Consider the following 13,551-nt stretch of genomic DNA (forward strand, 5'->3'; position numbering starts at 1 on the left):
GATTTGGTTTCCTGAGGTATTTTTCCGATTGATTTGCAGTCTGCCAGAGTGTCTGGGAATCACTTCGGCGACCTAAGGATCATGGTCAAAATATGAAAATAATAACAGAGAATAGTGAATCCCGGGGCAAGGTCTAAATGGATTGTCATGGTCTGAAGGAATAAATCTGAGAATTGAACGACTTAGAAAATGTTATTTGCAATGGGGAGGAATGAACGAAGTTTTTGGAAATTGCCGTGTCAGCTGAATTAAAGTCAGAATGAAATGATAAATTAACCAACACCAATCCTGCCCTGGTATGCTCAGTCGGTAGAGCTTGAGACCTTTAATCTCAATGGTGTGGGGTCGAGACCCATGCAGGGCGCTGTTGTTTGTTAATAGGTTTGCCGCTCTCCTTTAATGTTGCAAAAGCGAATTCGCTCGCTGAGGCAGGTTTTGTTGACACATTTGTTTCCTCCGTTTTTGATCATCTCTTGGTTTCTGAGTGAAAACTGTCTCCACTGTACTACAGGTGCAAGAGACAAGGTTATCAGTTCAGCCGAATATGCTATAAACGATGTCCCTTCCAAAACGTGAGGTTCCATTCAAAATGTACCCCAACCAAAATGTCCAGAGACGTCGAATGCGAATGGCCACATGACAGTGACAGCTGCGTGTCAAATGGTGCTGCAATAGAATTAACTGAATGAGAATGCTCTGATGGAAACCGAATGGAACTCTCCCTGAAATTTTCTCAATTCACTCGGTAAATGATGCTGTTGTGTACCCATATGTGTTTACGTAATGAACAGCTTATTGTCAGTAACAGGGGTGGGGGTGGTGCAGGATCGTAAGGTTTCCGTGTGGGTCAGAAGTGTTTTGTTAGAACAGGGAATTCAAACGTCCACAGAGCAGACATAGCTGATTGGTCCAGGATCAGACTTTTCCCTTTTGTTTCAGTACCAACAAAAGAAATTGCGGGAAAATCTCAGCAGATCTGGTAGAATCTTGGAATGGAAAACCGAGTTAAGTCTTCAAGACCAGTGACACTTATTACTCCATGTCCATCTCCGTCTATCTATTTTATTGAATATCTCCTGATTCTCAATTTTATACTCAGTTTCTCTTTTATTACTCCGTCTCCAAACATTCTCCATGTCCCAAAATTTTATAGCAGAACTGTTCCATCTCTCACCTCGCCGAGTTATGAGAGGAGGACTTTAAATGCACGATTAACTCTGTTTCTATTTCCTTATATACTGGACGGTCAGAGAACAGAAGGCATCGGAGGACAATGAGAGCTTTCAGGCCATCTGGTCTGCCCGCCATTCGGTTATGACTCATATCGTTCCCAAACCAATTTTCAGCCTTCTATATGTGACTCTTAGCTCCCCTGAATTTAGGATCCATTCTTTTTCCCAGAGTGCGAATGAAACTGTCCCAACCGTCTCCACATCTGCTGGCAGCTGTTCCACCGTATCTGTGCGTGATCGAGCTCAACTTCAGTCCCATACAGCAAACATATCTGTTCTGAGCAATGCAATCCCCGCTGCATAACAGATCGAACGGGTCTCTGACCCCACGGTTTTTCTGCGAGGCAGTTTTTAGCTCCTTCTCCACGCACGGTGAGGACCGGTGCTTCAAAATGTGGGGACAAAGAACGATAGGCACAAGAGTTTGTACAGGTTAGGTCGAAAGGGTTATTGTCAACTTCAGTGGAGTCCCTGCTTCAGAGTCTGGGTTTGAATCGCCCAGGCCTGGATAAAATTCCAAGTCAAGAAATGAAGATTTATTTCTCTTCTTGTGGCTAATCTGAATGAAAACCATTTTCTACTTCAACAGAGAGCACAGACCCGGTTCTGCCAGAAAGAATGCAGTGATTGATTGCGTCCAACTGGAATCATAGAGTCATAGAGATGTACTGCAGGGAAACAGACCCTCGGTTCAAACATGTCCATGCTGACTGGAAATCCCAACCCAATTTGGTCCCTCTTGCCAGCACACGGCCCATATCCCTCCAAACCCTTCCTACTCATATACAATTTCAAATGCCTCTTAAATGTTGCAATTGTACGAGCCTCCACCACATCCTTTGGCAGCCATGGCAGCACATACACCGAATAAATTGTCACTGCAAATCCCCTCCGAGGATCTCGCCTTTCTGAGCTGAACCTATCTCGCTGTTCATTCAATGTAGCTATGTCTAATTCTTGGAACTCCCTCCCTGTCGACATCATGGCTGTAACACTGTGTTGAGCACTTCGAGGACGAAGGAAAGTAACTTACCATCTCAATCTCTTGAGTAATTATGGTTGGGCAGTGAAGCCTTTCCCAAAGAGTGACGTGCATTCTCCAGAATTTCGTTTAAAAAAACTGCGGTTTCCAAATGGACATCCGAAAGTGGTCAAGAAGAAAAGTAAAGTTTCGAAGGGAAAGTAGGATAAACTGAAAGTCAATGATGACTGAAATGAAGGAGGCAGAAAGTGAGTGAGGAGCTGTTGGTACAAGGATCAATGTTAGTCCTAATGGTTGAGCCCTTACTGCCCACTGTTAACACCAACTCACACACCACTCCTGGTAAATTCACCAAAACTATCCTGGTCTCTTGGTATGAGTTTCCCTCTATGCATATTCAGGTGGTAAATCGGCGCCGAGAGGATGAATGCATACTGTTTATCCTGTCAGGTTAAAGAGGTGAAGGCATCAGTTTGAAATCAAAACAAGAAGAGATTGCCTCTTCCTGTATATTTTCAGTGGACAGTCACCATCTGTGAACTTCTTTCCTGCACAAGCGGACGTTGATATAAATTCTCATCGAGCAGCTTTATTACAAAAGGGTGGTCCGATTAACTGTGATCAAATACTTTATTAAATGCCCTTATTGATTTTAAGAACCGTGTCTGTGGTTTCGTCAGTTAAAACATATGGTAATAAACAGACGTTAATGGTGTCAAATGTTGTAAATTTTCTGTACATTGAAATTTCATTGTTTAAACGTCTTGTAAAAGCCGTATTGTTTATCCAACATCGCGAAAATGACGGCTCAGCATGCTTCTTGTGTTTGAGCTCAGACCGTTATGATTTCGTGCTCCCAAGCCCTACCTCCTGATGTGGACCCATTAGTCTATGTTCGATCCTGCTAATTCAACGCAGACTTCGTTTTACTCTGTTCGACAAGGATTTGCCTATCTCTTCTATTATTATTCTCCTTCCGTCTTTTCTATTTTTTTGGGAATAATGAAGAGACGCAGGAGACACTGCAGACTTGCAGGACAATGTTGTAGTAATAACGCATCCAATGAGATCATGGCTCTCATTGTCTGCTGTCACCATTCATTGATTTTCAGCAAACGGCAATGGCATCATAGTAATCCTATAATTGGAGTGAAACTGCTATTTTTCTGGTCTATTACGGATACAATTTAGAATTGTAAAAGCTCATAACGTTTTAAGTGAACAAATGTCACCTGATCTCAGACCTAAGTAACACAGACATTACTTGGAGACTGTGAGCCCAGTTCTGCACACTCTGGCCGGGGGAGGGGGGCGGGGGAAGAAGCCACGGAACAGCCTCCTATGTTAACACTTTTCCAAGAGTAGAAATGAAAAATGAGGGATATTAACAGACAGTGAGTGGGAGAATGTGGAAGAGAGTGAGATGGTACAGAGAGACAAACGGGCACAAACAGAAATTCTCCATTCACCATCGCTGCTCATCGACATAAAGGAGAAGAAAAAGGTAATGAAGGCCAGCCTTTCACCAACACAGGCCAACACCAACAGCATTACAGCCAATAAAGGAATTTTGCATTTTTACAGATGACGTCTGTCAACTAATGAGCGATTCTGTTAAGTATGCTGTTTCACGAAGTGGAATTGACAATTACCCAGGCAATAAAACAATAAAAATCATAAGTAACCTGAATCTGTGATATGAAACAATAAAACTCTTTGTCTCCACAGATGCTGCCAGGCCTGCACAGTTTCTCTGTCAATTCCTATTGTTGATTCAGATTTCCAGGATTCACACTTCTTTGTTTTATGCTAGTCAGAATTCTTTTTGTGACAATACTGGATTAATGGCCAGTTCCATACAAATTCCCTGCTTTGGGAAAGTTGTCAACAACATAAACTGTCAGGGAAAATCCCCCATTGCAACAGCAGTGAGACCACTGAGTCCTTAGCAGTAGACTTCCACGGAAAGTGAAATATGGCGCTGTATGTTTTCTCAACGAATCCACTTTTACTTTTTTCATTTGTGATCATTTTAGCTGCACATTCAGTTTACTCCTTTGTTCCATTTCTGTCAGCTTGGAAAAGACCTTTCTGCCCCTCTGCAGTGCGGGTAATTGGACATTCATCTTTTCGGATCCAGGCGCTACTATTTCTTGGAGGACCTTCTGTACTGCATCTCGGGTGGGGTGGGTGCGAGGCTGTACCACTATATTCACCTGTCTATAGATATCGGAGAAGGGTCTATCTATTCCACACCACCAGGCTTCCTTATCACTCTTCTGAATCTTTGTTATTATTACCCTTGCCATGGCACCTCCTTCTTTGATAACAGGAAACCGATATCCCGTGTCAGGTGTACCTGTAGCCGTGATGGATACGACTCAGTGCCAGTAACTGGGTACACAAGGATCTCTGTGTAAATATTTATTGCTTTATTTATAGTCGTCCTGGTTACCAAACGGGCATGGGTGGCATGTAAAGGTCAACTTAACATCCTTGGTTTAGATTACCGTCTGCGGTTGAATCCCAGACACCCCTGCCTTTAAGACTCATCCTGCCATGCAGCCCCATATTTCTATGAGTCTTCTAATCATTACTTACACTTATTTGGATCCGGTGTTGTCCGATGTCTCCTCAAGGTCAGCTACACGTTTGCAACGGCTGGCGTCTATCCACGTGGCCCTTTCGGGGATCTTAACAGCTGTCTGTGTTGTAGGGAGCCCTTGGAACGGTCCGAGCCAGCTCTTCGCCTACATGCTTTTGCTCCTGAAGTCTTTCACCACTATCCAGTCTTCAGGTTCTGGATTGTGCATCTTCCCTTCTGCTGATTGGGGTAGAGCTGCCCTTCTTTTGATTCTGTATTTGATACAGAAGTGTGGAGAGTTTTATACCGTAACATAATATCTCGTCCTCACATTGGTCTGTTATCTGTTTTACAATCGGTCTTGACCAATTCCTGTACTGTGCCACCTTCCAAACAAAATTTCAAACGTCCTAATATTTATTCTTCCTCTCCTTCATATACATTAGCACAATTGGAAATGCCTTTGTCCATGTCACCTCTAGTTCCTCACAACATTTTGCCAATTTATTTTTAAGGGTAGTTTTCTCTTTTTCCATTGCCCTATCGCTCGCTGGGTGACAGGCACAATGTTGCCTCACCTTTATTTCCAAGTCATCACTGATCTGCTGTAGGGCAATATTTATAAATGGCTTTCCATTGTCGCTGCTTAGCCTTTCAGGGATGCCCCATCTCGGAATTATTTCAGTTAGCAAAGCCTTGGCTACTGCATTGGCATCCTGTTTAGACGTGGGACCACTTCCACCCCTTGAGAAAACATCAACTATTACCAGACAATGCCTTTTCCCTTCGATGGGTGTTAGGTCAATAAAATCCATCTGTAAATGTTCAAAGGGTCTTTGGGATTTGGGGTGTTCTGCCTGATTCATTTGTATTCCCCTCCCCACATTATTAGTGGCACAGATAACACATTATTCACATTATTTTTATGAGCAATGAGTAAATCCCTTTTTGTACCAGCGTGCTGAAATATTGTCGTACATCCCCACTTTTGACACATGGTCCTTACCGTGTGTTACTTTGGCATAGAAAGGGAATAAAGATGGTGGCAGACAGGGTTTCCCACTGGGGCCACACCACACCCATTCTCTCATTCTGCACCCTGCCCTTGTCCATTCACGCTTCTCCTTCGATGTGGCCTGAGACTGTAACTCCCATAAGTCTGCTTTGGATTACAAATATTTGACATACACATGTCAAACTCATCACTTGGCGGCTGATTGGCTGCCGTCCTTGCCGCTCAGTCTACATTTTCATTGCCTTGAGTAATTGAATCATAATTTTTCCTGTGGGCTTCACATTTACATACAGTGATTGATTTAGGCAATCGGACTGCTTTCAGGAGGTCAGAGATCAGTCTATTTTATGTGATTGGCTTTCCAGTGGAGGTCAAGAAGCCCTTGTTTTTCCACAGGGATCCAAAATTATGTACAACTCCGAATGCATATATGGTGTCGATGTAAATATTCACTGTTCTTCCTTCGGCCAATTTACATGCCTCAATCAAAGCAATCAGCTCTGCTGCTTGCGCTGACAGATGAGAAGAAAGTGATCCCGCTTTGACTACCTCGTGGGTAGTTGCGACAACATACCAGACACTGGCCTATCTCTTTGCTTCTGAATGCTGACCTATCCACATTAAAACGCCATATCCAGATTCTAAATTGGTGAATCCTTCACGTCTGGTCTCGGGCTTCAAATGTCACTAATTACAGCGACACAGTCATGTGGGTCTCCATTTCCTTCTGTGGGGAGAAGACAAGAAGCATTAAGGACGTTACATCGCTTTATTGTCATGTTAGGCTTTTCCAATAGCATAGCATTGTACGTGAGCCAACGTGCTGCCGACATGTGCGCTGTGTTATGCTCAGAAAGCAGTCAGGATACTGCATGTGGGACCAGTCGGTTTAATTCAACAAAGCCGACTATGTTCCTGGAAGCGACAACAGCCTTTTCAAATGCAGGCACAACACGGAGGCATTTATGCATTCCTGCCATTACGGGATCTCAGCTGAGTTGAAAAATAAGCTACTGAACTCAATTTTGCACATATAATTCTGCATCAGCACAAATGTCATGCAGGCATGCTTCTCATCCACTGTTTGTACAAAAGGCTTGTTTGGATTTGGAATCCCAGTGTCGGTGTAGTTTGGAGTGCCGTTTCAATTCAACAAAGGCACTCTCGGCCTCAGGGGTCACTGCAACGGACTGTAGGTCTGCAAACCTGAACCATAAACTATGTCACTTTTAGGTGCCTAAAGGGTTGCGTAATGCGGGTTAAACATTCTAAGTAGGATCGCATGACCAAAAAGGATAACAATTGTTTCTTCATGTGAGACTTTGACTTTTGCTGGTTTGCTTGAACTCTGTCTTGACCAATGGCCTTTCCTTGTTCAGATATTAAGTGACCTAAGAACTTCAACTGTTGTTTCACAAGTTGTAGTTTTGTGAGGCTAGATGGCAGAGCATCGCAAGCCTACCTTTCTCACATTGTTTCTCTGTTGATGCCGCGTTTAAGCATTCGTTTACATACTGCAGAAGCGCTGACCCCTCCTCCCACCCACCGGTTAAAACAAGAGTCTCCAGACTCCTGTGGAGAGCCTCGTTAATTATGGTGGGGACTCACAGTAATCTTGAAAATGTCACGTGAAAGTATAATATTTGCCTTTGAATGGAAAAGTGAACCAGAATTGACTGTCGGCGTGTAACGGTACACAAAACAAGGCATTTGCTATTTCCACAATAGAGAGCCATTTACATCCGGTGGAATTAGAGCCAATATAATACAGGGGTTGGGAACATTTGGGGTGTGCGGAACAACAGCGTTCTTGATAACCTGCAGGTCATGAACAAACCTCCATTCCGCCAATTCAACTGGAATGTTTGCCTTTTTGAACTAAAAAAATGGGTGTTCTCACCAGTGATTATTCACGGGGGATTATCACTCCAGCCTATAAGAGAGATTCAAAGACTGGAGTAATTCCTTGCACAGCCTCGGGATTTAACGGCTCTTCTGCTTTGCAAGGACGATAATCAGACTACGGGGCTATTCTTAAGGATTCGTATGAGCCCCACATCGTGTTTGCCTTTTGGCCTGAAATCAGTTGGGACCCTTCTTAATCTTGGGTCTGAGACATCTACCATAGGTAAACGCCAGACGACACTCCTGCCGGGGATTACCTGGACTGCCCTGTGTGCCTGAGTTAGCCAATTTAGTTTCTTCCTATACGTCCTTATAACTGCATTGAAGCAGATACCCACACCGACCCTGAAGATACAATCTTTCGTTGTTTGTGCCTGTCGTACCCATGGTCCCAAATTCTGACACCTGTCACTGGATGCCTTCGCCAATGATCCGTGAGGAAAAGAGCCTTCCACATCAAAAACCAGGGTCTATTTACCATCACAGACACTAAAATAAGTTTAAAGTGACAGCACGTCTGTGATCATTCCAATAAAATTCGCACAATAACAACTGATCTGGTTTAACCAATCTCCTGAACCAATCCTTCTCTTTATGATTTGTCTGGACCATCGCGGTGTATGAGTGCTGTGCAGTGCAGCATATCTCCAGCAAGAAAATCGTTGTTAATGTGATTCATATGGCTACTTGCTTCCTGGGTGAGTGAATCGCTCATGGAACCTATTGCTCTCTGACATGGATCAGGGTTTCGTGATTCGTATTTTCCAGCCTGCACTGTTTAATATTCCTTTTGTATTACCTGCAAGCCCGTCAGGATACTGCACAAATCGGACCCCAGTCTCACTATGAGTTCCCGAGACATCAGATTTAAAGTATAGAATTCCAATAACAGAAATGAGAATTGGAATGTTTCCCCCTTACTGGTTTTGCACAATAGGGGTGTGGTAAATCTCTCTCCTGTCACGACTCCTGATGCGCCCATTAAGTTCAGGAAGTTTCTGTTCATCTTTATTTGAGTCGAATCTCTGAACTGCCTTGATTTATGTACTGAATTTGTTGCCCTTGTATCTTCCAAAAAACTAAAAGGTGGACCTTCCATATATAACATAGATGTAAGCATTGACTTATATGCATCATCGTTGTTCTGAAAATATAGTTCACGCTTCGCAAACTCAGTGCTCAGTATAGAGGTGAGACATGTTTCAGTGCCCATAAGGTTAGTAGTAGAGATGAGCATAAGTGAGTATTCGTTGCCAAGCATAAAGCAAAGAGTCTTACCTGTAACTTTGGGGCTGCCCACCTCCACCTCAGCCTTCCTCCATTAGTCACCCTGTTGCCCAGCCTCCAGGGCCGATTGAGGCTATCTGGGCGTGCACTGCCTCACTCAGTGGTCCATTGCTCTGCAAACAAAGCACCCGCCAGATTTACCTCTGCCTGCCCTTCTTTTCACGCAGCACCTCCTTCCAGCGGCTGGGCGACCATTTGCATCATAGTAAGCTGAGCTTTAAGTGTTTGCTGTTCCATCTTTAATTTCCGTCATTCCTTCTCTTAGACCAGAAAGTTTTCAGCATGTAGCGCGTGGAGTTCCATCAAATTCAGGTTTCCCGTGTCCCAGGTAATACATTGGCAAGACGCCTCATGTAATGGGCGCCTGATAGCTTTTACATATTCCCTTTAAAGTATAATTCGCTTCTTCTTATCAACACTTCAAGGTCAGTGGCCTGAAACATTCGAGTGCATTTCCAGATATGGAGTTGTTTTTTTCTAAAACTTTGGCTGTTGATATGGTAGTCTGCTGGCCTTGTAAGTCTGCTATTAGTTCGGTTTAAATATACATAGATTTTCTTTCTGTCTGCAACACATTCCCTCTGCAAAGTCAGGCCCTTACTTTTTTTGTTTCCCTGTGCTTTTATACGTTTTAAAAAAAATGTTAATTTTCCATTGCAATGGACATCATATTATTTTCACAGGTCGGTGCAACATCGAGGGCCGAAGTGCCTGTACTCCACTGTAACGTTCTATGTTGTAAGATACATTTCCTGCTGGTTTCCGATGTCTCTCCTCACTGTGGAAACTTCCAGACACATCTTCCAGTGATTTGTCTGCACTTCATTCAATCCAGAAAACTGTAGTTCCTGCTGAGAATGTGATCTCTCTACAATGGAGAGAGGAAAACAGAGTCGATGACAAAGCTGAGATCACTTAACTTTTGTACAGAATCAACAAAAATTACCCCAGTCTTCCAGTGTCATGTCACTTTAAGATTGCATTGTGTACCCAAGCCATCATACCAGTCTCTGGTCTGCTGCAGTTCTTCTTCAAGGCACAGCGCAAGCTGGAAGATCGGGCAACTCATTTTCTCCTGAAAGACCATGCAGATTTCAGGACCCAACATCGAGCTCAATCATTTTGAATCCTGTCTGCCCTCTTCCACATTTTTCACCCACCCATGCATCCCATCAGTTCCGAACATGAATCATTGGACTCGAAGCGTTCACTGTCCTTTCTCATCATAGATGGACAAGAGCTGCTGATTTTGTTCAGACATTTTGGCATTTCTTCAAAGAGCATTTCTTTTTCCGTTGTAATCGCAAGACTGCAGGAACCGTCTGAATGCAGGAGGAGAAGTTCACAGGAGGTGAAAATAATGCCAAGTTCTGGACCATACCCATTGTGAAGGTCGATGAGCTAAGCTGGGTCTGTGTAACTAAGCACAGAGAAGGCTGAGTGAGAAACTGATTAACATGCACATATTATGAAGAGGATAGATATGTATGACAGGAATAAGGCTTTTCGGGAAGGAATAATAACCAATGACATAGATGAAAAGCAGGAGAAAAGCGGTTTAAAGGAGATTTAGGAAGAACGCTTACACCCATCGAGTGTTATTCATCTGGAATTTCTTATTTGAACGTGTGGTAATGCTAAGTGTTATGAGGACATTTCAGCAGTATGTAGCCGAACACCTAAAGATCCAGAGCACACGTGGATAAGGACCAGATACTGGAAAGTGTGACGAGGTCAGACAGACGTGAGATGGGTGTCCCGAACGAAATCATTCTAAGGCAAACATTTGTGCTGAAAACTGGGTGAGGCCGCGACTCTATGGTGCAATGGAAAGCGCGTTGAATTTCTACGCCTTTCTTAAGACTGCCATTCGAAAGTTGTGGATGCAACTCTCATCAGAGTCGAGTTTTAGTTTATGGTTTGAAAGGTGTTCAGACCAGACTCGGCTGCTCATCTGCAAAACCTATAACATTCATGCAGAAACCCAACTGTCTCGAAATGCAAAGTTTTCCTCACAGCGATTAATAACGTCGATGTCTATTTATGGTAGAGATCGATAAATATGTGTTAGACACTTGGCAACACGATGATATGGATACGCTGGAAAAAGACATAAAAGTGCTGTGTGAGCTATGATTGTACAGAATGGCGTGGCGGGGCAGGAGCGGTGTTAAGAATGGCCTACTTCTGCTCATTTCTGCTTGAGTCTTTTCTGGCCCAGGTTTTTAAACAATCACAATGAGAACAATGTGAATCTACACCAAGTAATATTTTCTGTCTCACCTCCACTTCGCTACCCTCCAAGCTGGAAAAGATAGCTCCTGTTTCAGCTTTAGGTCAGACAGTGGAGGATTCTCACAAGTTCTCTGTCAGGCTGAACATCCCTTCAAATAGGTTTCCAAGTGAACACATGGAGCAAGCGATTACATGGATGCTAGGGATTGAAGGACAGATTTCCCTCTTGCTGGGCTAGAATTCCGGCCAAGGTAATGAACGTGAATTTGTGACATTTTGAAACTCACTCTGGATTCTTGCGACTTTACTAATTAAACTAAAATTCAATTTGCCCTTGCATAACATGATTAATTTTTCACTATTTATATAAAAAAAAACTTTGCCACGTGCCCTTGGATGTAGTAATGCAGAAGATTGTTGACGTTGTGTACAGTGTGGGTCATTGTGCCGTATGAACATTTCAAAGGATGCTGGTGAAGTACCAGTGAATCGAATTCTCTGACAAATTGATACCGATAGAAGGTAAATCCCAGTACAGTAGCGACATAACATTGCCTGTGATCAACGCAGGAAACCACAGTAAACGAGCACACAATTTAATTATGCTTATTTTCACCACATTTTACTATTCTATTTCCTGAACCTGATGCTCCATAATCGATGATCCATCATCGGTATAACCTTTTCTGCGCTGTGTTTCATTTCAGATCTTCAGCAAAAAAGGAGTAATTGGTTTGAGGGGCCCAGTGGTAAGATCAGTAGCCATTGCTCATCAGTACATGGCAGCTCCAGTGGTGCAATTCGTCAGTTTGATATAATTGCACGACAGACTGGAAGTGCGTAAGGTGCCAAATTTGCACATTCGGTTCTCGCCAGGTGTTGGTTTTACTGATAGTGACCAGAGATGATTGCAACTTCAAGCTGAAGAACAGTTCACACACCGAATATTACACCGCAATAAAGTTCATTTTGGCCCTAAAGTTACGTCGATCTGTGATACCAATCTGACCAGTATTTTACCATCATAATCCCCAAGTTTATACAATGACCATTTCATTGCCCTGAAAGTTGTTGAGTCTACGAGTGTTGAAGGCAAGGTTTTCAGCATCCTTTCTACTCACTGATAAAGGAACCTTCCTCGATATCTATCACCCTCAATTGACATCGATGTGCCCTTGAACCAAAATTACCATTTGAAGAAAAATGCCTTCACTGTCCACCTTATGGCAACCTCTGATCATCTTCTTGTCTCTTTAAATTCACCCCTCAAACTTCTTATCGCTATCAAAAACCGCCTCAAGTCCCTCAAACCTTCCTCGTAAGACCATCTGTCCATAGAAGGCAGCATTTTAGAAGACGTCCTTTGCACCCTTTCCAATGCTTTCACATCCATCGTATAATGTGGTGACCAGAAATGCACGCAACTCTACGAGTGCGGCCACCCCAGTTAATTCCTGGAGCTGCAAAGTGATAATTTCACTCTGAAACTGAATCACTCTCCCAAGAAAAACTAACACACCGTACTCCTTGCAAACAAACCTGTCAACGTGGGTATTAACTTTCCGAGTTTTATATAAATGGGCTCCGAGATCGCTCTGCACATCTACACTTCCAAGAATATAACAATTAGCCAAGAACTCTTTATTCTTGTTGCTCCTTCCGAAGTAAATTATCTCACACTTTTCCACATTAAACTCCATTTGCCACCTCTGAGGTCAGCTCTGCAGATTATCCATGTCCCTCTGAAACCGTAAGCAGATATTGGCACTATTGACAACATTGTCGATCTTAATGTCATCTGCAAACTTATGAATCCATCATTCCATGCCCTAATTCAGGTCATTTATAAAAAAGACAAACAACAGCGGACACAAAAAGGAACCTTGTAGTACAGCATCAGTTACTGAACTCCAGGATTATCATTTCCTATGAACTGCCACACTCTGTCTTCTTTCAGCGAGCCAATTTCTGATCCAAACCGCTCAACCATCCTCAATCCCATGACTCTGTATTTCATGCAACAGCCGACAGTGCCTTACTGAAAACCATATCCACCACATCAACCCCTTTACTCTCATCCACCTGTTTGCTCAGCTTCTCAAAGACCTCAATAAGGTTTGTGAGGCACAACCTGCTATTCATAAAATCGTACTCACTGTCCCGAATCTACTTCTTCCTTTTTCGATGATCATAAATCTTATCTCTTATAATCTGTTCCAAAAAGTTAGCTGCAAGGAAGTTAAGGATCACTGTTTTATAATGACCAGCATTGTCTCTACTCCACTTCGTGAAGAAGGGGACAATATTTGCT

The 13,551-nt window shown here is 43.1% G+C and overlaps 1 non-coding gene across 1 annotated transcript; it reads left to right on the forward strand.

Moving 5' to 3' along the window:
- Nucleotides 1-290: 290 nt before the first annotated feature.
- On the forward strand, nt 291-364 carry trnak-uuu (transfer RNA lysine (anticodon UUU)). Its single transcript has one exon. It is a non-coding gene; the product is annotated as a tRNA-Lys (tRNA).
- The last annotated feature ends 13,187 nt before the right edge of the window (nt 365-13,551 follow it).

The sequence above is a fragment of the Chiloscyllium punctatum genome, chromosome 27 (genome assembly GCF_047496795.1).
Source record: "Chiloscyllium punctatum isolate Juve2018m chromosome 27, sChiPun1.3, whole genome shotgun sequence".
Lineage (NCBI taxonomy): Eukaryota > Metazoa > Chordata > Chondrichthyes > Orectolobiformes > Hemiscylliidae > Chiloscyllium > Chiloscyllium punctatum.